Source organism: Kryptolebias marmoratus, linkage group LG2 (genome assembly GCF_001649575.2).
Source record: "Kryptolebias marmoratus isolate JLee-2015 linkage group LG2, ASM164957v2, whole genome shotgun sequence".
Taxonomy (NCBI): Eukaryota; Metazoa; Chordata; class Actinopteri; order Cyprinodontiformes; family Rivulidae; genus Kryptolebias; species Kryptolebias marmoratus.
In genome coordinates, this window is record NC_051431.1 from 13,594,083 (window position 1) to 13,620,487 (window position 26,405).

The following is a 26,405-nucleotide window of genomic DNA, read 5'->3' on the forward strand; positions in this document are numbered from 1 at the left end:
ACTGTTAAATCAATGACTTTCTGAGGCTTGTATGTGAAGCTGCAGGGACATGTAGTGAAATTATATTTTGGTCACGTTAAAAGAAAAGTTTCTGGCTTAACATTCATTACTCTTTGAACATGGGAATCATGGGGAACAAGCAATGGTCTATTTAGCTTTGCCTTTACTTTAATAATTAGTTTGTGTTGGTATAAAGATATTAATTTGAAATATTTGCTTACTGGCACTCTATAGCATGTTTTTCACCATATGCTATCAACGTCTTTTTAATAACATGTTTATTTTTGACTTAAACCTTCCTGATACTCGCTTCTGTGGGATTTTTATCCACCAGTTCACTGCAAATTTTGCAGCAATAAAACAGCATCTACATCACATCTTTTCAACCTTCAGAATGCAAAACAATTCTGAAACATTCACTCATTTGCTAAATTGTCCAGTCCTCTCCCTTTTTCACTATTTCAGTGTTTTTTATATGTATCTATATATTTAAAATCCAATGGAGTGGAAAGTAGGAGGTCACAGAGAACGAAGAGAGGACTTTCTGACAGGAAAGGGGAATTGAGAGCAATTGAACGCCAACATTTTCCTGCTTTTAGGCTGTCAGGTTACAAATCAGCAGAACCTTATTATGTGGAACATTTTAATGGCTTACTGAGTCTGTAACACACATGTGCACAAAATCATATTCACCCCATCCCTAAAAGAAACACAGAAAAACAAACTTTTTTATAAACAATATTGATAATGTATTAGAAAAATAAGAGTTTTAGCACAAAAAAACAACAAGACTAATGTTTTATTGAAGTGCTTCAGCAAATTTGGGAGGAAGTCAGCTTGAAATTTACTAGAAAACAACTTATGTTTTACTGTAAATTTGAAACAAATACTAAAGTTTACGCTGTAGTATAGTCTAAACTAAGTTATTGGTTGTTATAAGCACAACAGCAGTCTGTTTTATTTTGATTTCTGCTTTATTATTATTTTTCAACTATTATTGGCCTTTTATTTTTTATACTACTTAAAAAAGATTAATAATAAAACTAATGGTAGTTCAACTGGAGAGCTGATTTAAAAATTTAACCCATCAACATCTTGAGGAACATTAAGCATCATGTTATCTCTGCATCTAAACTACTGTGATGGCAACAAGCTCTTTGTAGAAATGAAAAGTTGAATATGTAACAATGGCTGTCAAATTAAGAAAGAAACAGGTATTTTTTAAGTACATTTCCAACAAAATGTTTTTAAAGCACATTATGTTTGAATTGTCAGCCATATTATAAGAAAGTAACTCAAAGGTAAAAGTTCATCTGCCTGATTTGTTACAAACACTTGAAATAGAAACCATTAAAAATGTTGTTATAAATACTCATAAGGACAAACAAATAAACTCCTCTTGGCTAAAACAAATCTCAGTAAAGTAATCCCATTTCACAGACACAGAGCTGAATTATAGTTCAATAAACATGTTTTGTCATCTGATATAAGAGCAGAAAAACATTTGGCTTTAATACAAGAAAACGTTCTTTTCTCAACTGTGCTGCGCTCAATTTGTAGGAACACATGACCCAAGAAGCTGTGGTAATGTTACATTTATGTGTTTGATGCATTCAACATATTGTTAATTCCTTTTATCCCTCAACGAGCCTCATGTTTAACTAACGTAGTTACACTTTTCTCATGTTCTCCAAAATTCCTTCACCAACTTGCAGAAATCCTGCCTGGGTCATTTTCTTCACTGATGGTTTTATGTATCGATAAGGTGAGTAAAGCAGCAAAGTAATCACTGTGGTAAAAGCAGAGGTGTGAGTTTTTCTTGGCTCTGTTACTCCCGCAGCTCACAACAGCAACATCAGGTCTTTTGGAATCATTAAGAAAACTGGAGATGTGGGCAGCGATTCAGAGGTCCGTCCTGACGTTTGCCAGTGATGTTTTAAAAGGTGTCTATTTTTAATTTGACTCAAATTAACCTCAGGAAAAAAAGACATTCTCCTTCAGTGATGCATTATAAATTAGTTTAACTCTTTCTACAGCACACTGCTGTCAAAGCAGACCTTCTCTTTTCTTGTAGGGTAGTTTAATGATGTTATGTTTGGTTATAAAATTTTAAGAACTTTTAGATCTTCACTAAAATAGATTTCAGTCAACTGCAATGAAAGGGTAACAAACAGGAACCTTGTGAAGTGTGAATAAAAAACTAATAGCAGAAACATTTATGGATAAAAAACAACTTAACCTTAAAATCTCAGCATCAGAATGTTACTCAGACTTGTAAAAGAGAGTGGTTCTTGTTTTACTGCCCTCCTTGTTCCTGTTACTGCACCATTCTGTATCATTTCCCAGGAAAAACCCTTTACAGCCCCGAAACACACACCACCAACAATGCTTCTTCAGCTAACTACAACAAGAAGCTGGCTCAGTATTCTAAGTCCATAAATAATTAAGAAGTAAGGAAACAGAACAAAATGCGACAGGAGAGCAGATCTTATTCTGGTCAAAACACAGCTGGACAGAAACTGAACCAGGAAGTAAGAGCAGCTTGACTTCTATGTCCACTCCTGCTGCTGTTCCATGATGTGACTTCAAGTTGTCAGTGAATCAATCAGTTTGAGCAAAGTACATTTATTTTTTACAACAGTGGTTTGAACAGCATCCTGTAGCAATATTACAGATTACAGCATTATGCTGCATCCTTAACTCTGTTATACGTCTGCTATTCTCACTGGCGTCCACACGGAGTTGATAGTCCTTTATCCAAACCTGCAGCACACATATGGCGGGAAGACCTCAGCCTAAACTCATTGTTATTCATCATTTTCTCTTTTCTCCTTCGCTGTCTCCATGCAGTCATTGAACAGAACAGGTGAGTGGCTGCTGATTACAAAACATCCTCTCCTACCTTTGATCTCCTGAGGTGTGGGGCTTTAATCCATCTTGCAGCACAGGAGGCTGTCTGATCTAGGTGGTTGCGGTAGTCACTTAGCTTCTCGTCATCTCACATCCACGTGTAGCGTGTGCCGCTAGCTCTTGCACAGGTGGGTATAAATGCACACACAAGTAGGGTTTGGATTCGGGGACCTGAGCTGCTGCCCACAGAAAGTCTGCAAGAAGAAAGATAAAAAGAGAAATCTGAGTCAGAAAAATACAGATACAATTTATGAAACGCAATTCTTGAAAAAGTTGTGCTATTGCTGCCATTTTGGTCAAAACTTGAAAGTGACGCTTGGCTCAATATCATAATATATTACAAGATCATGTGAGACATATTTTCACTCAGTATGTGTTGTTAATGACCTTTAGCTACTACCACACCAAAATTTAATTCAGTAACTGCAAATTTAACTGAAGTATTGCCACATTTGTGACAGCTGAAGTTAATTAGATGTCACGGTTTGGTGGATGTGGTGAACCCAGAATGTAGGCAGAACATGGATGGACTTGATAAAAACTAAAACATTTATTTAAGAACAAACAAAATACTGACAGGGCAACAAAGACTTACAGAACACAACAGCAACAATCAGCCAGTGAGTAATGAAAGCTGAGGAACAGGTTATATGAACTGGTGACGAGTTAGTGGACACAAGTGACTGATTACCAACTAGGGACAGGTGCAGATGGGTGTGGCAGCCTGACATGAAAGTACTGAGCTGAGGGCCGATCAGGAATGACTCAGGGGACACAGAGAGCAAAACTACACAAGAACTAACAATATTAAAAATAAAAGGCAAGCAATTTACTCAACACAAGGGTCATATGAAAAACAATATAAAGAACAAGAACAAGAAAATAATACAAAATACCCAAATCCTGACATTAGCTATGACAGCCATCTTGGATCAAGTTGACTTCAGAAAGTAGCACTTAAAATCTGTCCAGCAGTTGATGAAATATTTTGGTTACAGACAGACAGACAAACACACACAAACACATTCACTTACACACACATACTGGCAAAAACATTGTCACCCTATCGAGGGACAATAATAAATGATTAGCTGTGTCCAAATATTTGACTGGAACTGTGCAAATATGTACATATTATCCAAAAGTATAGCCTGTTTAATGCTGTATAAGGCACAAGTGATCTTGAGACATTATTAATACCTTATGTAAGTGCATGCCATGCCTAATATCCTTAAGGTGAACTTTACATTTCCAGACAGAAAATTAAAGCAATGAGTTTTCAGTAGAAATCCCATTTCTGCTAAAACCTGTTTCTGCAGCACTGTTCCTAAAGCTGAGGACAGTTGTTTATCCAACACTGATCTGCCTAACAAACCACAGCTTTAAAGTTTTCAGTAACATTCTGCTGATGGTCTTGTTTTACTGTATGTCCCTTACTCAGCTAGATAACCTTTCTCTTCATATTGCACATCCAACATTTTTGCACTGCCTCTGAATGTGTACTTTGAAGAGCTTTTCAAACTCATCAGCATTCGAAACAACGCTCAGCAGACAATATTACAAGACAAGTTTCACAGTAAATGAGAAAGTAAATGTCACTTACAAGACGAGCATTAATCTCATGTCATTGCATTTTAATGGCACCCTTACTCAGAGGAGAATTAAACTTCTCCCCAGAGACCAACCTAATCATTTAGCACCATGAGGAAATCCATGTCCTACATCACAACAGATGGACAACCTGTCATGTCACGTATGGACATCTCTGCACACACAAACTCACCATCTTTATCTGTCTCTCCAAATTCAAGAAGCGATCTATTTAAGTGCAAATTTCTCCAAGTTACACTTTCACCGCCCGATGGAGCTCGCAACATGAGCGAGTGATTGAATCTGGCCTTTGATCTATGAATCACTTAAATATTTGGCCTGCCAAAATATGAGGACTGCTCATCTAAACGATCTCAAACTCAGCATTGCACTTTGAAATGTTGTCAAAAATACACCCACTGAGGCTCAAGTAGACTGGATCAACAGGTGTTGAGAAAAGTGAGGAACACTCAGAGATACAGATCATAACAGGATTTAGGTTATAGAGCTTTAGAGTGTAAAAGAAGGTTCATGCTGGGAGGTTTGTGTGCCCTTTTCTTCACATTTGTTAGTTATTTTAGTGCGGCAATCCGAATCCCAATTAGAGCACGAATAAACTTTGCACCTCACTGAAAATCACAAGTGAACTGCTGCTCAAGTGTAAACAAAGATCTCTCAATGCAAGTTGATAAAATGTTGTCCTAAAGCAGACCTAAAAAAATTGTTTAAAACAAAAACATCTGGACTTCTATTCAGTAGCTGTTTTTAACATTTTTTGATTTTCCAAGTCCTGGATGACTGAGAATGTACATCAGCATATGTCCTAAAGCTGGTTTATTCTGATTCACCCCAAAACAGTTTGTATAATTTTTAAATGTTGCAACAATTCATGAAATGCAAATTGACAGTTCATTGTGAAATCAATGCAACATAGAAAGGGTGGGAGAGATATATGGATTTTTCTGGTTTTACTGCAGCAGAACATCAATCCCTATAGGTGATCTCACAAATGGGACAGACCGCAGAGAACAAGCAAGAAAGCTGCTGCAGCTAAATGTGGGGCTCAGGAAGTTGTATTTTATTTATCTGTCCTTCAAAAGGCACTACAGCAACCTACCACTTAAACACAAATTCAGTTGAAATATACAGAAGTTATCATTTGTGCAAATATAAAAAGACACAAAGTGAATATGTCAGATTTTAAAGATCTGTCTATCTTAAGTAGATGGAATAATTACTTATCACTGCTACAAGAAATACTTAAGAGCTGCTTACATTTTCGGATTTAAAAGAACAGATCATCATCATAGTTTTTTATTCTGCAGACAACTGCAATGTTTAAAGAAATATATTATTTAAAGTTAGCTTTGAGTCGTTCTTAAATGGTTTTCCTATTAAAGCAATGGTTGACAAAATCCATCATCATTTCCTTTTTTTTTCCCTTTGGCACAAATTTCACGCACTCAGAAGTTTGTGTTGTGTTTGAAGGTGTTTTTAAAATAGTTTATAACATGGCCACTCCACTAATTAAACTGAAAATATTTGGACAACTTTGTCCCAAACAAAAGATGAGAACCTCCAGGTCAACTGCTTGGTGAGATTGCAGAATCAGTCAGAGTAAAAGCAGCTTTTAATTAATTCACATTTTTGTTTGGAGCCATTAACAAACAGAACACAGTTCCAGATGGTTTAAAAACATGGTGATTTTTTATTATTTCTCCCAGGAGGCCACGACTTCTTAGAAAACAGTTTTGTCAACATTAGGATAGAGATTTTAATTGTCATTTAATCAACTTTCATATTTGCTCTAATGTAAATGAGATCATCTAAAAATTGATTCAGGACATTTTAACTAATGGTTTTAATTTGTATTTTAAATGCATTTTGTGTTTTACCTGCCATGAGGGACCACAGGGGGAAATTTGCCGGTTGTTAAATCAGGTGCAGGACATATTTTCTCCGGTGAGATTAATGTTCTGTGTGCTCTGTTCCCAAAGACAAATAAACTGAACTTCACTTCAGCGGTCCTTTTGTATTTGCATTACTGGTAAAATAAAAACAGTCTCCAGTACAGATCGCAGCTCTTGAAGAGAATTTGAAGGAAAACCTTGACCTTAAGAAAATATTTTCTCTGAAAGTGATACATTACTGTGGGGTTTTTGGTTAGTCAATTTGTGGTCAGATTTGTCAACTCTCTGCTGCTATTCTTCATGGTGACCTCTATCTCTTTGCTCACAGGTGTGAAGACATCCAGCATTCTGTCGACTTGTGCCATGACCTGGATTTGAGAATCAAACACAATCCACACCACAGGAGATGGCAGGAAGCTGTCCATGCAGGCTGCAGGGGGCCGATAAACCTTTTAAGACTCATGAGCTGCTGGCCCGTTACCCCTGATAGGACCCCATCTACACAACTCTTCCATCACCCCCCAGGTGGCAAAGGAACATTAGTGTAGCACCACAATTATGGAGAAACAAGTCCTCTATATTTTCTTCAATAAGACACACTGAATTTATTGAATCTGGATTATTATATGCAGACAGGTAAACAGGTTTAATCAAAACAAAGCTGTAATCTGTCTGTTATTTGTTTATCGCGCTCCAGGAACACTTTTTTCACAAACAAAAAAATCAAGCCAGGAAAAGCTTTCTCAGAGAAATATGATCGTCTCTTGTGGTTCAGTCAGCATAAAACAATAGAACAATAAGAAAACAGAAATAAAAGTCTGACAGAAAAAAAAAATCAAGTTATAGTAAGTCTAAAGACTGAGGTCTGTTCTATTTTATTGAGATTTACAAAGATTTATTTTTAGAGGTCATGACTTCAGCAACTTGACCAGACAGTGGAAGATGACTGACAGGATTTCACTGCAGACTGGGTCCCAGTCAATTGATGCATTAAGCTCAAAGGAGCTTTCAAGAGGAAAGAAAACAGAATGAGCTTTAAGAGCCTTTCAGGCTTCGTATTTCATGCTTGTCATTGTTCTGGTAAATAGTTTTGTGAAGGCTGTTTCAGCTGACAATCTGTGCGTCTGCAGACCATGTGATGATTTGTGACCATGAAAGACCTTGCGGTAAGTGGACACTGACCAATCAGAGCATCCAAACATGATGGACTGTCAATGTAAAGAAAAGGTGACAGAAAGATTAGATGGATGGCTGGACGAGGAATGTCAGCACGTGTTGGAGAGGAAGACACAAAGATGGTGAAGTTTGAGACGAGAGCCTTAAAAACTGTACGAGTCAGAGGAAAGAAGGATGAACTGCACGACAGAATGTAGCAGCAAGAGAAGTGGGGAGGAGGGGGCATCAGGAGCTGGAGAGGCTGAGTGAGTGGCAGACTGCCACGCTGGGCATTGCAGGACAGAACAGACTCATTTAGGCGTCTGCAGTCGATGCTGCTGAATGGCAACAGTGCTTCCTCTGCTGCGAGTTTCAGGGACGTGCCTGGAGTGTAGAGTAGTCGTCTTCCTGTGGCCTGGAGCTTGAAATCAGTTCTGCACGAGACACACACCAAAGAGCAGCTGCACACACACTTTCTCCCACTGTTTCTCTCTCTTTCTACTGGACAACGGATGCCCCGCTTGCTCAGCGTCACCCCCCTCGGTGAGATGGAAGAAAGCAATACTGGACGACTTGACAGGATTCATGACAGAAAGACAGATTTAAAAAAATATATCACCATGGCTAAACAGAAGTCAGTGTTGAACTCCAAAAAGACATGCTGCTGTGACAGAGCTGAAGCTGAAGTTAGGAGCTTTAACATCTGTATTGCCCATCTGTATAACATTCAGGAAACTAGAGAAGTGTTGCTGAAACATAAAAGGCTGATTTAATAGAGGATTGTTTGATCCAGGATCCTTTGAGTAATATTGACTTTTAGTAAAGGAAGGCCTCCACATTATGTATGTGCCCTTGCTTCTGTTTCCTGGACAGCCTGAAGAACAAAACCAGCACGTCTTTGAATACTGTTGGGATTTAACCTTACCCCAGGACAGCAAGACTTCATGTATCCAGTTCTTCTCTGGTAATTTTTATTGCATGTACTGAGATACAATGCCCCTCTCTTAGGATACTTATGAATAACCTACTACAGATGTCATAAAAACAGATGGCACACAACATTTATCTTCAGAGGAAAGGACTGTGTCAAGAAATTCAGCAGATGAAAACACGGCCAGTAGGAGACATTTCAGTGATTTTAAAAGAAAAGTGTTTAAAGATTCAAATTCCCTCCTTTTATTTATCAATAAGACACCCAGACAGCTGAGTTATGACCATCCACAAAACCAATCTTGCTGTCACTAAAACAAAAAAGTGAAATATTATCTTTTTAGACACCTGAAGGGTCTGTTTTCTCTCTATTTATTATGCCAAATAGAGGTTTACCTTTTGTTTGAAATCAAAACGTAAAAGAAGATTTAAATCTAAATAACTCAGAGGTCTGTCCCATATTTCTCAAATCTTCATGCAAAATTCGACATTAACTTTCTAACGAGAATTAATCAGTTTAGATTTTTGGGCATCATTTCAAATGTGCTCTTTGCAGCACATATTCCCAAATTATAAAATGCTATTGTTATAATGTTATATTTCTAACATTGTTAAACAGTCATTTTACAGCTCAACAAGCTGCGACTGACTTTATGAAATTGTGATAGTGAACCTATTTCATTCTCATTTGCCTCTCTCCCTCCTGGCCTTCACTCTGTTATGAGCAGTAATTCATTAGCATCTTTTTGTGCCATGAGCTAATTTATCCTCCTCTGTGATCATTATGAGCTTCGTGCCCTCAGCACTTCATAAAGTATCCATTCTCTCTATTGATTCATATTGGTTTTCAGCTCTCCAGGTGCTTCCAGTGTGTGTTTGTTTGGCTTCCCTCTCAACCTGCTCTCCTCCAGCTGACACAAACAGTCAACAATATTTTGATGAGATGCTCGACCATGAAGACAAGCTGACATTGAGGAAGGGCCTCAGGAGACGCACATGCAGATGTTTGCTCAGAGCTTGCGGTGAATTATAAATTTAGTTTAAGTATGCATAAAAAGCTTCAGTGTCAAAAAAGGCTCCCATGTTTGCTTGGGTGTCAGTTTGCAAATCGAATCAACACAATTATGAATGCATGTGCACACGCTCATGTATGCAGAGGACACAAATATATGGCAAGAGGCAACTCAAGGACAAGGTCGGTGTGCAAAAGTGCTCTAAAAGCAGAAGCACTATAAATGGACTCCTATAAACGTTTATCTGCACACATAATGTTAGTTTTTAATTCAAAAGTTTGTCAGAGTCTAAATTTCTTAATTCAATAACATCTCAACTTAATAAATATTGAAAATGTTACATAGTTCCACAGAGGCTTTAGTGCAGGATTGAGTAATTTGGAAAAAAAAATCAAACAGTTATTCAGAACTGGACAACAGAACAGTTTTTGTCACCAAAAACCAATATATTATAGAGGTTTGATTAAATATGTTACACTTTGACTTTTACAACATACAGTTGTTTGTTTTGTTACCATTTTCCCAACATTGGAAAGTCTGTGTAGCAATGTGAAGTTGCAGTCAAAATTTTAACAAAATACTCTTTAGTTCCTGTTCTAAGTAGCTGTAAACTTCCACAATAAGAATTCCTCCTTGATTCTCCAAATTTAGATTGTGCTGTCATCTACTTCAGGTCTGATACTAACTACTCATAAACACTCCACATAATGTCAGCTCCAAAAAGATTCGACTATCTCAATGAACATTATTAAATTCTCTCATTCTGCAGAAAAATCAATGTTCACTGTGGAAGACAATATCACAGATTCTTTAAGGAGTAATATTTTTACTTTTCATTTCCCTTCATTATGTTTTCATGAAGCTTAGCTTTTTGAAAAAAATTACACATATTTTTTTTCCTACCACAAACCATTATTTACGATTGCAGGCCTAAATTATATGAACTGATCCTGATGGTGTTCAAAACAATGGTTACAGAAAATCTGTTTAGATGCAGCTGTTGTTCGGTTTGACTGTGATTTTATATTTATGCCTTTAATTTCTCCTAATGTGTGCAGTAGAGAAACAATGAGTTATGCTTTACTCAATTAAAATGTTTTCATATATGTGTGACCCTGAGATTTAACGCAATAGGTTCTGAACACACATCATAAAAACTCATAATCTGCAAAAGGTCTACTGAACCAGCTGACGAGCTTATTCTGATGTTCTTTTTTTCTGCCTTCTGAAACATTTCCAGTCTACTCCTCGTTACTCAAGCTTTCCATTTGATCTTCTTCTGTATCTCATCAGTCCAATCCACCCTCCATTTCATAAGTCTCTGCCTTCCAATAATTTGATCACATAAACGGCTCAGTGTCTGACAGTAATTGTTTTACCCGCCTGGAAAATAAACTCTGATCTAAATCTTGATATAAAATGCTTTGATGCATGTTGCACAATATAATAAATTAACAGGTCAGTTATCCTAATTTATTTTCGCTATTTTATCAACCTGTAACCAACAATCCTTCCTTGATGCAGAAAAGCTACTTAGGAGGACAGTGGGTCCAGAATTTTCTGCAGGCACTTTATGGATGAAGACAGCGTCTCAGATGTAACAATGGATTTAATTTTTGCCAATTAAATGCTTCCTAACATCTTTTAAAGGCATCAAACATATTCAATAAAGAGTATAAAATCTTTATAGAGTATGACAAAGGCTTGCAGTGTCGAGTCAGGCATCAATGACAAACTAATGAACAAGTGACAAAAGATGTGAATTATGGATGTTTACTGAATACAGAATGCAAACAGGCTTATTTAGTTTTGCAGCAGGGGTGGTCAATATTTCGTAACAGTCGAGATTAAAAAGAAATAAATGTTTCTGTTAGTTTTTAAAATGTTCCAGTTAAAACATGCATGTGTTCCCTGCAAAACAAAATTTATATATTTGTGAAAAGAAAGAAAATAAAGATGCAAAGCCATGCTGACACTGTTCATTAGCTTTCTAAATTAGTGTATCAATGCCCCATCAATCACCCCCTCCCTGAGAGAGCCACTCATCCCTGGAGCAGCTGATCTAAGACCACTGTCAGATCAGCAACACACCAGGTCTCCTGGTGCTTTCCCTTAGGCAACACAGTGATTTTACTATCATGGTGCTCTGTATGGCTTTCTCCCACTTATGCTCCTTTTCCATCCTGTGCACTGAGACACCATGGCTTACAATGTTCCTTGTTCTCTAATGAAATTGGTCTGAGTTATGTTATGCAGACAGAAAAAAATGTTTGTTCTGGTGTTTGTAATTATTAGGAACTTAATCAAGATTGCATGAATTTTTCAATTTTCTGATTAACCAAAGTTTTACTCAAAATGTTTTAAATGCAAATATGCTCAGTGGTATCATAATCCTACTGACTACCAAGCTCAGCACATGAGCAGGGATAACACATTTGGTGTTAGCTTTGTATTTCTTAAGCTTGCAGGTGGTAAAGAACCGATGTACTTTAATGAATAAAATAGAATAGAACTACTTCTACAGTTATAAGATCAAGAAAACAACACCATGACAATTTAGCCACAATAGTTGAACACAGTTTCAATCAGGAAAAAGGGAAATTCAAGAACTGAGAACCTCTTGTGTTTTAAATACAGTGTTTTAACTCATCAAATCAACTAATCTGAGTTATTCCCATATTTTGCTTTGTAAACTGCAGAAATTCAAATTAAAAAATCATAAAACCTGTCCTTCCTCTGCTGACTGAAGCAGCTGTTGGCTCATTCAGAGTGTCACTTCATTGATTAAAAGCAATCGTACAATGAAAGACAACTATCACACTCCAACCTAGTTCTCCCTGCATCGCCTCATTTTTCTGTCCTTTCTGCTCTGCTTTGCTTTCCTCCGTTCCAGTCGTTGTGAATAATCAGTGCCTTGAATTTAATCAGGCTTCATCTAAACTGAAAGTTTGCCCTGAGCAGCAATGGTGAAGTGGGGGAATGTCTAAATGAGGAACATGATCAGATTTCAAATGATCAAAGCGGGGTGAGAACGACAGTGCTAACATTGTTGTAATTGGTAAACCCCACTCTCACAGCATGTGTGTGCACGTGTGCATGGAAGAAAGTGAGTGAAAGCTGTCAAGTGGGGTGAGATACACAAGTTTTAAAGTGTTGTTAGAAAAAGAAAGGAAGAAATCAAACCAAGTGACTGCTTTCATTTTTCCCATTCAAAAGCCTGTAAACCCACACCAAAATAAAAATGTTAGCAACCAAACTAATGCTATGTTATACTCATTCCTGAATGTTTTATAATTGTTTTATATTCAGTGTTTTACTCATTTAGTGTTGTGTAGTGTTGTGTTAGCAACTAACATAGATTGTTTGAACATGATAAAAACAAATCTTTCTTGGGCAAATATGAAATATTGGTGCAAAGTAGTTTTATCTTGTTTGAATTTTAAAAATCAGACATAAAAATATCTCTAAAAATTCTCAATCTCAGTAGTGGCACAGGTGTTCTGCTGACAGCTGTCTGCAGTGAACCCCAGTTTGGTTTTCAAGTGCTCCTGCTTTTGTGTGTTGAAGTTGATATCCAGCAAGATAAACTGCTGTATTTATTTTTGTGTTCATACACCATAATTATAAAATTATTTGTATTTGATGAGTGGATTTTAGAAGTCTTATTGCTTCATCGACAAGAATTAAGGAAATTTGACTCATGTGTCTACACTGAGGTCATTGAGGTCTGTGTTAGGCACGGGCTGTCCATAACAAACACCATGTACGAGCAAAGGGTGGTCTTCAAGTGTACTTTTTAACCAGGCCATCCTAGGCCAAAGATCAATGATTGATTTTTTAATCGTGTCATCAGACCTGCGGCCCTATGTTTTGGACACTTGGATAAAGAGAGGGACAGAACGGTCAACTGATCACCACCTGGTGGTGACTTAGATCCGGTGGCGGGGGGGCTGCTGGTCAGACCCACTATCTATAAAATCTTCAACTCACTCAATGACATACAAGTATGATGAAAGGCAACATGACAGTTTGGACTGTCTCTTTGAAAAACATCAGATTTGTGTCCAATTTAGAAAAGGGTTAGATTTGATAAAATTGAATGTGTCACATTCGGACTGTCATTAAAATAATCAAATATGGATGTTTATAAGCAAAAAATTGAGTATGGACCACTTTCAGCTGTACTGTGAATGCAGCTTCAGTAAACCTAACAGTGCAGATCATATAGGAGGCAAATATTATTTTCATAATCATATGTAAAATATGGCAATTACACATCTTCTGTTTCTTTACGTTTGTGTTGCCAGAACACCAACTGCATTTATGTTCTATGGTCAGATAAAGAGCTCAAAGTGGTCATCACAGCCTTCTGTCTCAAATACACATTGGGCTCTCATCTCCACTCTCCTCGCTTTTATTGCATCATTCATCCTCCCTGTCCGCCTGAAGTGCCCATTATTATTTGTAATACTGGATACCATCCAATCTGCTGGCTCTGGAATACAACTGAACTGCAATGTGGCACAATATTTATCAATACAAGAGAGAGAAAAAAGATGAATGCAATCCTGAAACTAAAGGTTGTGATAGAGCAGACAAAGCAAGGATGATGTTTTGTCTGATCTTAAAATTATTCAACCAAAAAAATTATTTCTTGTCGATAAAGAAAGAAAATCCACATTACCACAGTTTTGTTTTTCTGTTCCTTCTCCACTCCAAAGTCCTGATTCAAAAATATAAATCTATTAGTGCATATTACAGATGGTATCAAGCTAATCACGAAACAGTCATGTCATTTTATTACTAGAGAATAAAAGAAAAATAAAAAAAGAGTAGTCATTCCTAGTAATCAATATTGCAAGCCTACTTACACACTGAGGTTGGCACAATGGCATAGTGGTAATAGTTGTTGCCAGCAAAAAGGTTGCAAGATCACATCCTGGCCTGGGGCCTTTCTAGGTGGAGTTTGTGTGTTCTCCCTGTGCTCATGTGGTTTTATTCTGGGTACTCCGGTTTCCTCCCACAGACTAAAAACATGTAGGTTAGGTTAATTGGTGACTCTTAAATTGTCCCTAGGTGAGAGTGTGAATGGTCATTTGTCTCTATGTCGCTCTGTGATGGACTTGCGACCTGTTCAGAGTGTCCCTGTCTCTCACACAGTGACTCCTGGAGATACGTGCCAGCTCCCCATGACCTGGAATGGAGAAGTGGGTAAAGAAAATGGATGGATGGAGTTATCAGGTATGAGTAAGGCTAGAGCTCAAGAGGTAAAGTAATATTATTTCAGTGTAAAGTTTGCTGGTACAAATCACTATGAATGAAACCTGTCTAACATAACTAAAATAACTACTCTTACTTTGATAGATGGTAAAAATGATTTTAATAATCATTTTGCACTACCAAATGTATTATTGTAAGTGTTTGAGGTGTGCTTGGCTTACATGTGATATTGTTGGACAGAGATACTTCAGTGAAAGCAAAATCAACCACAAAAAAAGCATTAATTTTATCATTTATACCTGGCAAATGTTGCGTTGGAGCAAAATATTTGTGAGCCTTATAATAAATTATATTGTAATATGACACATTGTTTATGCTATTGAATCAAAACTGGATTTTACTGTTTGTATCCCATTATGACACCATATTAAACAAAAAGGTCTTATCAGACAGACTGGGACAGTATATATTACATATGTGGAGTCTCTGTTCTCTACCTGCATGTTTCTGTTATTTTTATAGATTCCCATCTCAATGATCCAGTAATAAGCCATCTACCGATGTCATTGCAATTAATCTGGTGCTATTAAGTGGATAATGAGATCCTGTCACAGGTTTTGTGCAGCTTCGCTTCCCATAGACTTGTTTCCTGTCCCTGTCAGAGCAAGAAGAAAATGAAATAGGAGCAAAACATGCAACTGGCCTATAATGAAGCACCATTACTGCTGCTGATGTGGAGAGAATTTGAACATTTATTTTACAGGCATTTTCTCTAAGAAATATTACTCAAGACACTTGTGACGTAAGTGCTTCAAGCAACTAAAATTCAAAGACATTTGTTTTATGTGGCTTACAATTCCTTGTTTTTTGTTTTATTTATTTTTTATTATTTTTTGAAGTTGAAAACGTCTGACATAATCAATTTGCAGCTGGTTTTAAACTGTTTGAGAAATCATCAAACTGATTGTAATGACTTTTTCACATTAATAACATTTAATGGAAAAGGTGCCAGTTCCACTCAAACTAATCTGACAGATTCTGAATATAAAGTTGCTCTCAGAAAAAACTGTTTGCAATCACACATGAAAATTAAACTCTGCTCCAGGTTGGGATGGAAATTGCCCTGCCACATGTAATATTTCATGTAAAATTGCATTCACAGGATTTGCCCACTTCACTATAAAAATATTTCCTGATGGAAATGCAGCACTTGAGAAACAAGCAGAATTTGGCACTGAACAAAACTTATAAAATTTAAAATATTTTTACAAGTTTAAACTTGTGATGTTTAATCTTTTATTACATTTGATAACTTGATTACCTCTATTTTGGTGGGTAGTGGTACGTTTTTGATTAAAGTTACCTCAAATCTTGATTTCAAAATCCACAGAACAACCTAAAGGTTTTAAACCACCACTAATTTCTTTGCACTTTACTTACAAGGAGCCAGGCATTATAGACATTTTTTTAAATGTAGTAACAATAGTATAACAATGGTTCTCCAGGATTTTTTTGTTGTCTTTCCATATTTGTTTCTTTGGACATTGGCTGTTTTTTTCACTTATTTTCTGTTGTTTACAAATTTGTTAGCCTTTGTGCCCAAACATATTTGTCTTTTTTGTTTTTGCCTACACATAGCCGGTACCTTCCAGAGCCTGGTGCTATTTTGCAATTAGCCAAAAGGTGACTAAGCTAATAGCACACACACTCAAAAAACAGCTATGGAAATTTTAACAAAAGGGGCGCCTGAAGTGAGTACAACTTCTGCATAGCCAAACTCTTGTTGGGAGAATTGATGGCTGACACTTGAAAGTGGTCTGTGGGTGCTGGAGTCAAGCATCATTACTGCGGACAAGCATACCAGGTATGTGGTTAATGGGAGTAAAGAGAGCAGTGGGCAAATAGGCCTGTTGTTCAATGAGCCTCTACAATTTGTTGGGGTAAAAAAAGAGAAAACAAGTGGTGTTCAATGCAGTGAGCAATAATGTTCAGTGACCATCCAAAGTCATTCCGACCTTTTGGATAGATTTAATTGTGTCATTAGAAACACGGGATTGTCATTAGTTTTTCATTATGAAGTTCAAAAAGAATAAAAAGTGACCAAACTTTCTTGGACTTGCTCAACTCAATCTGAGGTGTGACTTTCTGAGAGTTTTTGATCATGATGAGCAGTCAGAAAAAGTGTAAGATCAAGTTGCACTCAAGACGTGCTCTGCTGTTCCAATGTGTGTTCTCATTAAATGTGTACATGAATAAAACCTTGATGAGGCTTCCCAGTGTGAAAGAAACTCTTGATAAGACTGAGGATGAACTATTAAGACTCCAAACTGGGCATTTTCAAAGAAGAAAAACAAAAAGATGTTCTGGGGTGATTAATTTCAAGTGAAATGGAGCTTGTTGTCTAGATGAGGGCTGGAACAAGGTGACAGGGACATATAACAGTCCTTGCTGCTGTGCATTTTTCCTGTCTGCCATCATCAGCTTGCTGATGCTTGGTTGCATTAATCAGAAAATCAGCACAGCAGAAGAGTTATAAATAACTTGCAGAAGAGTTGGAGCTGGGACATTTACATACATGCTACTGATATTTTCCATGTGGCTAAACACTAAGCAATAATGTTTGCTCCTCATGTGTCCTTTTAAAAAATCAATCTGTTTTAAGAAAAAAAAACCTGCGATTTAAATTTAAAAAAGTGAGAAAAATATACATCTCTTGAAGTACATGTATTCAGTATGCAAATACTTAATGAAGCCTGATAGACTGACAGTCTGTCCAGGCTGTACTGCTTCTTACCCACTGGCAGCTGGAAATAGGCACTATGATATATGGATGGAATATTTTATGAAATCTGTCTTTTTAATCAAATGTTGGAAACATCCCTTTCCCTAGTTCCTCCTGTTGATCTAAAGGCCCAGAGAGGATAGGCTTTCCCTCCAGCGAGTTCTAGGTCTTCCTCGAGGTCTCCTCCTCCCAGTGGGACATAACCAGAAAACCTTCAGAAAGAGGCACCCAGGAGGCAACCTGTGCCCGAACCACCTCAAACAGACTCCTTTTGATGCTGAGTTTGTGAAATTGCTTTAGAATGAATGCTTCCCTGTCATATTCACTTTTCCTCAGCTCATTACTTGTCAGCCTGCCACACCCATCTGCACCTGTCCCTCGTTTGGAATCTGTCACCTGTGTCCACTTCAAATCACCATATGTCTTTAAAACCGGTTCATCTTCTTCACTTCCCCACTGGCTCATTGCCATTTTCATGAACTGGCTGGTTTTCCTCGTGCTTCGCCCCTCATGTTCCCTGCAAAATTAGACTTTTGTTGCTGCCACGTCAGCATGTTGCTTTTGTTATTGAAAATATATTAGTTTTTCTTTGAGCTCCTCTGTGTCTGCTAGCATTTGGGTTGAAACCATCCCACCACTTAACCTGACAAGGAGGATGGAAATACTTTTTTGTGAAAAGCACATAACATGGTAAACTCACTGGTTGTTTTTGTAGGAATAATGAATTCAAATGAATGCCTAGCATTCTCAATATTTGTTTACAGCTAGAACATTTAACTTATTACAGCCACATGCACCTTCCACCGTCCTCTAGTGACAAAACAACTGTAGCTTTTTTGCTTTAATGAAAAACAGAAATCTAACTCATGCTTTGCAAACAGTGCTTGACATCATATTTTCCCAAGAGATTTTAAAGTTCAAACATTTCAATCAACATGCCATAATCAGTGGTTGTTTATTCACAGAAAGTCTGATTGACCTTTCAGCGTCAATGCAAAACAGTGTTTCAAAGTCTGCTAAACCAACCTTTAAAGTGCAACAGAACAGCAGAAAACACACTTTGGCATAGTGTTTTGTTTGAGGTGAAAGCTTTTTATCAAAACAAACCGTAAAGTCAAAGAACAGCTTTGCAAGACAAGAGCAGCCAATACCCCAACCTGTTTCTATTCTCTATGTCTATTGCAGTTATTCTGAAATCCCGCTAAAGCCATTAATAAGGACAAAGGACCTAAATGACATATCATCGATCGGTGTGTAGTGCCACCACTGTCTGGCTGTAGTTAGCATTGCAATTACATGTTAACAGCAATTAAATCAGTAATGCAGACCTGCACAGGGGAAGTGAAAAATGTACTGATAATAATTTACTACACAGACTCACACACACACAGTCCTGTCCCTGCTCTATAATTATTTATATCTACATCTCATTTTCTATAAACCCCTCAGCTTTGTGCTACACCTGGTTGGATCATGAGTCGCATCCCAATTGGATTAACATGACTGTGTGAATGTCAACAAGCTCTGCGGAAACAATTAGTACAGAACTCTAATTGCATTTATCTGTGTGCAGCCATGCCTGTGTTTATGACAAACGAATCACTGAATGAAAAGGTGTGAAATGTTTGTGTTAAATGAAAACAAAAACCATGAGAAGGAATAAAAAGGAGTAATTTCGTGAGTGGCCAGATAAATTCAGCCCATGATGTTACATTTTCTTGGGTCAGCCACATAGAGCTCTCTAGTTTTAAAGAACTGCAAAACAAAATAATTCATATCAAACAAAATGGCTGCATTTAATTTTCCAACAACAGAAAATCAGTGGCATATTTACAGTTGGCGGACTGAACTGTAAAAAAAATCTTCATCGATATGAACTCCTGCTCAGTTAGTTTAAGCATTGGAAATCTGTTGGACCAAGTTTTGGAGTGCAAACCCAGTCATTATTTATTGTAACAAGAGTGTTGAAAAGTGACTTTATTCACTTCTTGTTTTCATTTGTAGCATTTACTACATAAATACATATATATATATATATATATATATATATATATATATATATTAAATCCAACATGAACAAGAAAAAAAACATGAACAGAGTAGTGCAAGTTATTAATTTGAATGGGTCATGTTTGCATAGCATCTTTATTCAAGATTAACAAGTCAAGGACTGGAAACCCCAGAGGCACTGCAAACAAATGAAAAGTTGATGGGCATAAAATGCATGCACACTCTCTTTCTCTCTCTCTCTCTCTCTCTCTCACACACACACACACACACATGCCAAACGCTAAGAAATGCTTAAATAGAATGAGAGGGTCAACAATAACTAGGTGTGTAGAAGCATGGCACATTTTAATGTTTTACTTAGAGCTCAGTGCTCGTGACTTTTCTCTCTGTCTAGCAGATACAAACAAGAATTATTATCTTGAAACTCCATGTGGAGATAAGGTGAACAGCTGTGTTAAATAGAATTTAGGAGGAAATATTATCTTGGCTCATTTGGGGGATAGAGACGTAGTGGAAAGGTCATTAAATAGTAAAACAGCTCTTTGTTTGGTAGCTGATAGACGATGCAGTCGCTTTTTATTCACAGCCTTTTTTCTCAACTGAAACAAATCTTTGCATGTGTCCTCCTTCCTCACTCCTGTCTGTTTTGCCAAACACACATGCAGCGCTATAATACAATAGACATGTAGCCTCTCCAGACTTGTAATTAATAACGATGGGGTGATCAAATCAAGTGCTGCTTTTGCCTCTTTAGTTTTTATTTTTTGTTTTTTCTTTCTGGAGTGTAATGATAACTGTGCACTAATGAGTTTCAACCACTGGCTGCACCCTGAGTTGAGCTCTATACCCCACTGCAATAACCAAAGAACATTTGATAATGAGGTTGGAGGAGGAAGATGAGGTGAGGCATCGAGCAGAGTGAGGCTGACAGCACGGCTGGAATGAGGAGTCTCTCTGCTGGGTGGCATTTAGAGGAGGTAAGGAATGACAAGTCAGAAAAGTTAGAGCAGTTGAAATAAATCAGCCACGAGTGAGGAAAGAGGGAGTTATTAAGGTAACACCTGAGAAGTGGGGCGAGTGAAAGGTCATATCAAATAAACTCCCAGGTAGGAACATCGTAAAATGGATAAGTCTGGCATGGAGTGTAAGAGTATAAAAAGAAAGACAAAACTGATTATATTAAAAAGGTAAATACTAACTAGAATGACACTCTGATAATCCCAGTTTAAATAATATAGTGCCCATTTAAGAAGCAGAAACAATGGATACCCAGAGGACTGCTGAACAGAAGTCCATCATGTTACCTGCTCATTCAAGCACAATATTTCTCTTTTCTATTCACATTTAAGGATTATTACTCACATAAGATGATTGCATCAAGGGTTACATGTCTAGAAGCCAATGACCCTTACAGTCCCCAATTCTTCTTCAAATCAGGATTCAAAAACCAAGAAGACAGAGTCAGTGAGCATGACTGATTGAAAGCAGCATGTCTGCTCACAGCAGTCTAGTGACAGTTCAGACAGTTGATGTATTTGATCATCTGAAAAGATTGAAAACTCATTGTACTTCATGCAGTGCCTTCAAACTCTTGTTTGAGGCATTAATCTTGATAAGTTACAAGTCATTCAATACCAGAATGCAGTCTATATTTAGTCCTCAATGTTGTGGTAATCAGGCATGTGAGACAAGCAGATGTGTTGAGCAGGATGGAAGATGACTAAAGAACTTGCTGAAAATTAGTAGGTCCTGTTTTAGGATGGACAGTGGCAGACAGTAAAATAATAGACTATTTCTATCTGTGTTTGCTCTCACACTGGGAGCAATTTTATGCAAATATATTGGAGTACAAGGAAATTGTGTTTTGTTTGTTCATAAACCTAAAATTACTGCTCCACACAAAGGGTCTTGTCATGTACTGATAATGTATTTTCTAACTTCACTGTCCATTCTTGTTAAAGTCAACAGTTCTCACGACAGAAGAGTCTGGTATTCTTTCAATATAGCAGTCTGGTCAAAGGAGGACATAGAAGCCACTGATATCAAAAGAAAGCTTCTCACAATGCATGGAGGGGTTTATCCAAAGTACAGTACCCTGATACTGTACACTAAGCAAAATGAAAGAAGCAGTCGACTACTGAGTGTCAGAGCCACTATACAGGACAAAACAACAGAGATCCTGGATTACATAAGGAAGGAAATCTGCAATGATCAACTAGATCAACCGCTATCTAAAAATCTCAGGCATTAGAAACCCAGTATGAAGGAGGAGGAAAAGGATGAATCATCATGGAAAGATTAGGCCTAGCACAGCATGTACCACTAGCAGATTGAGGAAGTGCCTGAATGGAGCACTCAATGCTGTGACCCTCAAACTGTAGTGACTTTTACAGATCCCAGCAACAACCTCAGAGATCTGTCCAGAAGAGCTCAGTCCTAGGAACAGCTAAGATATTGAGCAGAACCCTCAAGCTCCCAGGCCTTTGGTAGAGGGTCAGAGCTTGAAGTGATGTGGAACTACCAAGAGAAAAAAAAAGAGTGAGATCAGAATTTTATTCAGTTTGTATTTTATTTTATTTTTTATTTTTTTTGCTTTTGTTTTATTTGTTTGAGCCAGCTGTTTTATATACCTTGATTATGTTCCAGTAAAATATCTTCAGTTGTAACAGGTCCACTAATATCTGGTTATTTACTGTCTTTAATGAATCACCTTCTGCCTGCAGGAATTGTTAACAATTTAAATTACAGCTCTAAGAGTTATAGTAATTGTCTGTGTATATATCAATTTTTTGTGTTATCTGAAATGTACCAATATTAGTATTTAGTTCTCATCTGGCATTCATCATTTCTTATCTTCTTACCCCCACTACAAAAGACAGATTACAGGCACAAAGGGAATTTTTGTTTATTATAGAAATATGGAAACAATAATGTGTTACAGCTCCCACAAAATGGAGCAATAATATGAGCTGAACTGAAGACACATGACCATGAATTATACTGCTGGTTTTCCAGGGTTTGCTGCCTGGCTGTTTATCATACATGGGAACCACTGGTTGCAGAAATACTTTGTATTCTATTGATTCTGACTAAAAAAGAACTTGACATTTAGCTGTGTGTGTGTGTGGAAGTGTGTGTGTGTGGGAATGTGTATCCATAAATGTGGAATTTATTTTCCCAGTTATTCATTTCCTGCTGGTCTCAGTTAAACCTGACACTGAGTTGAATCCCATCAGTGCTTTTTAATAAGTGCACCTGATGATGAGTCACCCTCACAATGAATGCAATAGTAATTATGATAGCCAAGAATTTATCTGGTAGAGGATAATGAAAAAAATCAGAGTTGTGACTAATAACCTCATTGTACTCAAAACACAATACTTATATAGTTAGATAAGATTAGGTTAAAAATTCAGGTCACAAAGCCATTTTTGCAATACAAGACAAACTGTGTTCATCACAAGCAAATTTGGTTCAAGTATATGTTTTAATCACTTTGATTACATGATCATAAAATGAAATGTAAAGATTGGGACTATTTTAAAATACCTTGTTCTGCAAGTATTCATGATGGTCTGACACTGAAAAGAATGTTTAAAGTAAATGGAAATCTACGTTTTCTAAGTTGTGGAATAATACAGAAAGAGCTAAAAAATCATCAAGAGCACAATTGCAGAAGTAATCAGGAGGTCAACATTCAAACAGAACATACAAAACAATACTGTGTTGTACAAGCAAATTCACTTTTGGCTAACAGATGTGCTTTTAATAATACATAATGATTAGATTATACTACATCATGTTCATATAAAAACAAACTTGACTTGAGTTATTTTGACTACATTTCAAATAAAGATATTCTCAAATTTACTTTGGTTTGGTCTTCTGATAACAATAGTGAATACAAATGAAGGTAAGAAGCTGTTTTCTGCATTCACGTGGCTTCAGCATCTGAGTTTGCCATTGTAAACTTCCAACCAGCTACATCTACATCATTCAATCTTTATGTTCTAAAAAGAGATGGGTTGAGGTTGGCCAACTAAATTGCAGGGGTGATATTGTAGAAAAAACAAAAAAAACAACTATTCATACATCTCAACATGATTATGAGTTCTGTGTGCCCTTCCCAAAGCCCCTGTGATCCCAACAGTGGTTACATAAGGTTTCACAGGAAGGAAAGCCTGACTTTAAATGGATCAAATCAGCAGAGCTCAGTGGTGGTGAATTATTAACACAGACAAATTCAGTAAGGTCATCATCATCCAACCCAACCCTCTGTTCATGGTGTCTTATCCTGCAGTGGCTTACCATAACCCAAACAATAAAACATAATGTTATGACTTGATGATTGTAATTATTTCCAATTAGTGTGAGTTGCAGCTGTATGCTTCCTCTGTGCTTTCTGTGTACGGGCTCAAAACAATACCCCATCCCCCTTCCCCCCCAGCTCTTAAGCCACATTCTGCTTCAGACAGAAAGACCAGACAGATGTTTACTTGAGTGTCTAACATTTGCAGAAAGGCTTCAGTTTCATGGTCAGCCAAACCTGAAAATGACATATGAAAAACCTATTTTACACAAAATAATTATATATATATATAAGAAGATGACGTGTTGTGTTAAACCATTAGTATCTATTCAGTAAGGGTCAGTGCCAACACTAAACTGCTGCCTGCAGTAGAAAACACTTGTGGCATGGTTTGCATCAGTCTTAAATCCTCCTAGTGTCCACACTCAGAAATACACACTGAGGTGGCAGTAGGAGGTAAATCTCTGAGCCGTTCTCCTGTTCTCTCCATGCTTAATCCTTGGTTTTGTTATCAATGGACCCCAGAACTCTCAGGACTCGATTTCCAAATAAATAATTAATCAGTGGCTACATCTGCCTCTCTGTGGGAGTTTTGCATCCGCTCCCACCACATTAACATCCAACCCCGTCAGCAACTAACTGGACTGTGTTAATTGGCAGTGTTGACGGTCGAGGATTAGATGTGACAGTCTGTAACCTCAACGCAATGCTCTCTTCAGCTTATGTTTTCCCCTCTCTCTGACATTTTGTTTCACTGTGTGATTATTTAGACAGCTCAGTCCACAGGTCCTCATATTTAACATATTTTCATAAACTGGGTTTATCTACAATGAAAATCTTTGCAGATTATTACAATTTGAGAGACAGAAAAGAAAAACAGGTAAAACAAAGACAGGTTGAAGAAGTATTAGGGAGAATAAATGTTTTGTTTGATTGAAGCTGGGAGTAGCAAGTCCAACTAATTTGTCAAAGCGCACTCAGGCTTCTGAAACAGCAAATGGATTGTGCGATTTCTTTGATGTCCTACTCTAATTGCGTCTACACAAAATTAATAATAATATTAACAAACATAGTTTTAAACTAAACCTGGAACAAATTTATTGTTTGAACTGATCTCAGTCTTAACTAAATGGATGTAATCAGAAAATATATGTACTAGTAAGCCATGATTTTGACTACAGATCATGGCAAATACACTATCCAGTCAAACAAGGTCCTTTCATTATTTATAAAAGGAACCTGCAGCATTTAATGTACTTTGCCTATATTTCTTGGGGATAGTCAAAACTCAAAGAATGCTGTGAGTACATCACTACATTTTATCTTGAAAATCAAAGAAAATAAGTCAAGAGGAAAAAGTAAAGAAAATGCAAATATAGAAGCAATCAATGTTTTTGTAACCTGTTAAGTTAATTACCTTTAGGAAAAAACAATTTTGGTAGAATGATGTGGAGGATCCATCTCTGCATGTAGCATTTACTGCTTTTACCCAATTATGCTGCTTTTGTTTTACTGATATTTATCCTGTAGATTTTGATTTAAATTGGATTTTCAAACTCTAGTAGTCTTTCTAATGAGAAAGCAGAGAGTGTTTCTAATTGCAATTGTGTCCTTCATCCTGAATTCTTTATGCTATTTATGAGAAAGTCAGATCTATTCTGATGGTAATTAGCTTTTTGCATCAAAAGACAACTCATAATTTTACCAGTTAGACAAAAAAACCATAACTTTGCAGTAAATAAAAAAAATAATTTATTTTGGAAAATACTTTTCAAGAACTGTGCATTTAAACTCGACAGCCTCCTCTTCTGCACCACAGGTCAGAGTGAGGGGAGTGAGACAGATGGCAGCCCATCACAGAATAATGTTCACTTTCTAAAGAAAAATACTGACTTAAAAACCTTCATGCACCTTTTCACCACCCCCATGGGAAAGAGTCACGTATGTGTATTTTATGTTCTGTTCTGCTGACCCAGCTCAAACTTGTTTGTGTTTGTGTAGCAAAGAAACAGCAATTAGAACTAACTGCTGCTCTTTTATTGTCTTAACATGTGTTTATTGCTCTTGTCCAATCTGTCCAAAGATTGTTCCTCTGAAATGTTCTGAAGACAGCCACTTAGAAAGAAAAAAAAAGAAAAAGAAAAGCATTTGTGTTTCTTTCCTCAAACCTAACTGGGAGCAATCATTGAGGGGGTGTCTACTCGCAGGTTTTTAAAAGCTCCGCTTCATTTCCCTTTAAATTCGTATTTTCAGCAAAAAAAGTCTTCACTTAAACCAGCCATGTTGCTTGTATGTAAATCTACATAAAAGATGACAGAGTTGCAGCTGCGTGGGTGGACACATCAACCCACAACAGAACTCTGTTACAGTTGGGACTTCAGTAACTCGTTCAGAAAAGGACCAGTGTGTCCATGCGCTTTGATCACTCTGCATATTTTAACTCATATTACACTTATCCTGTCAAACCAGAGCCTGTTTTCTTCTCTGGTGTCGTAGCTGCTGAAATGGAACAGAAAAAAATGTTTATCAGGTGTAAAAATATTCAGGCATCTCTGACCCTCAGTCTTTGTATTCTA

At 37.1% G+C, this 26,405-nt stretch overlaps 1 protein-coding gene across 1 annotated transcript in view; it reads right to left on the reverse strand.

The window, feature by feature from the left end:
- The window catches only part of grik4 (glutamate receptor, ionotropic, kainate 4), a 153,705-nt gene that overhangs the window by 105,456 nt on the left and 21,844 nt on the right, over positions 1-26,405 (reverse strand). The window contains exon 2 of the mRNA XM_037980649.1: positions 2,903-3,104. The gene's annotated coding sequence lies outside the window, so the exon portion shown is untranslated. The remainder of the gene's footprint in view (positions 1-2,902; positions 3,105-26,405) is intronic.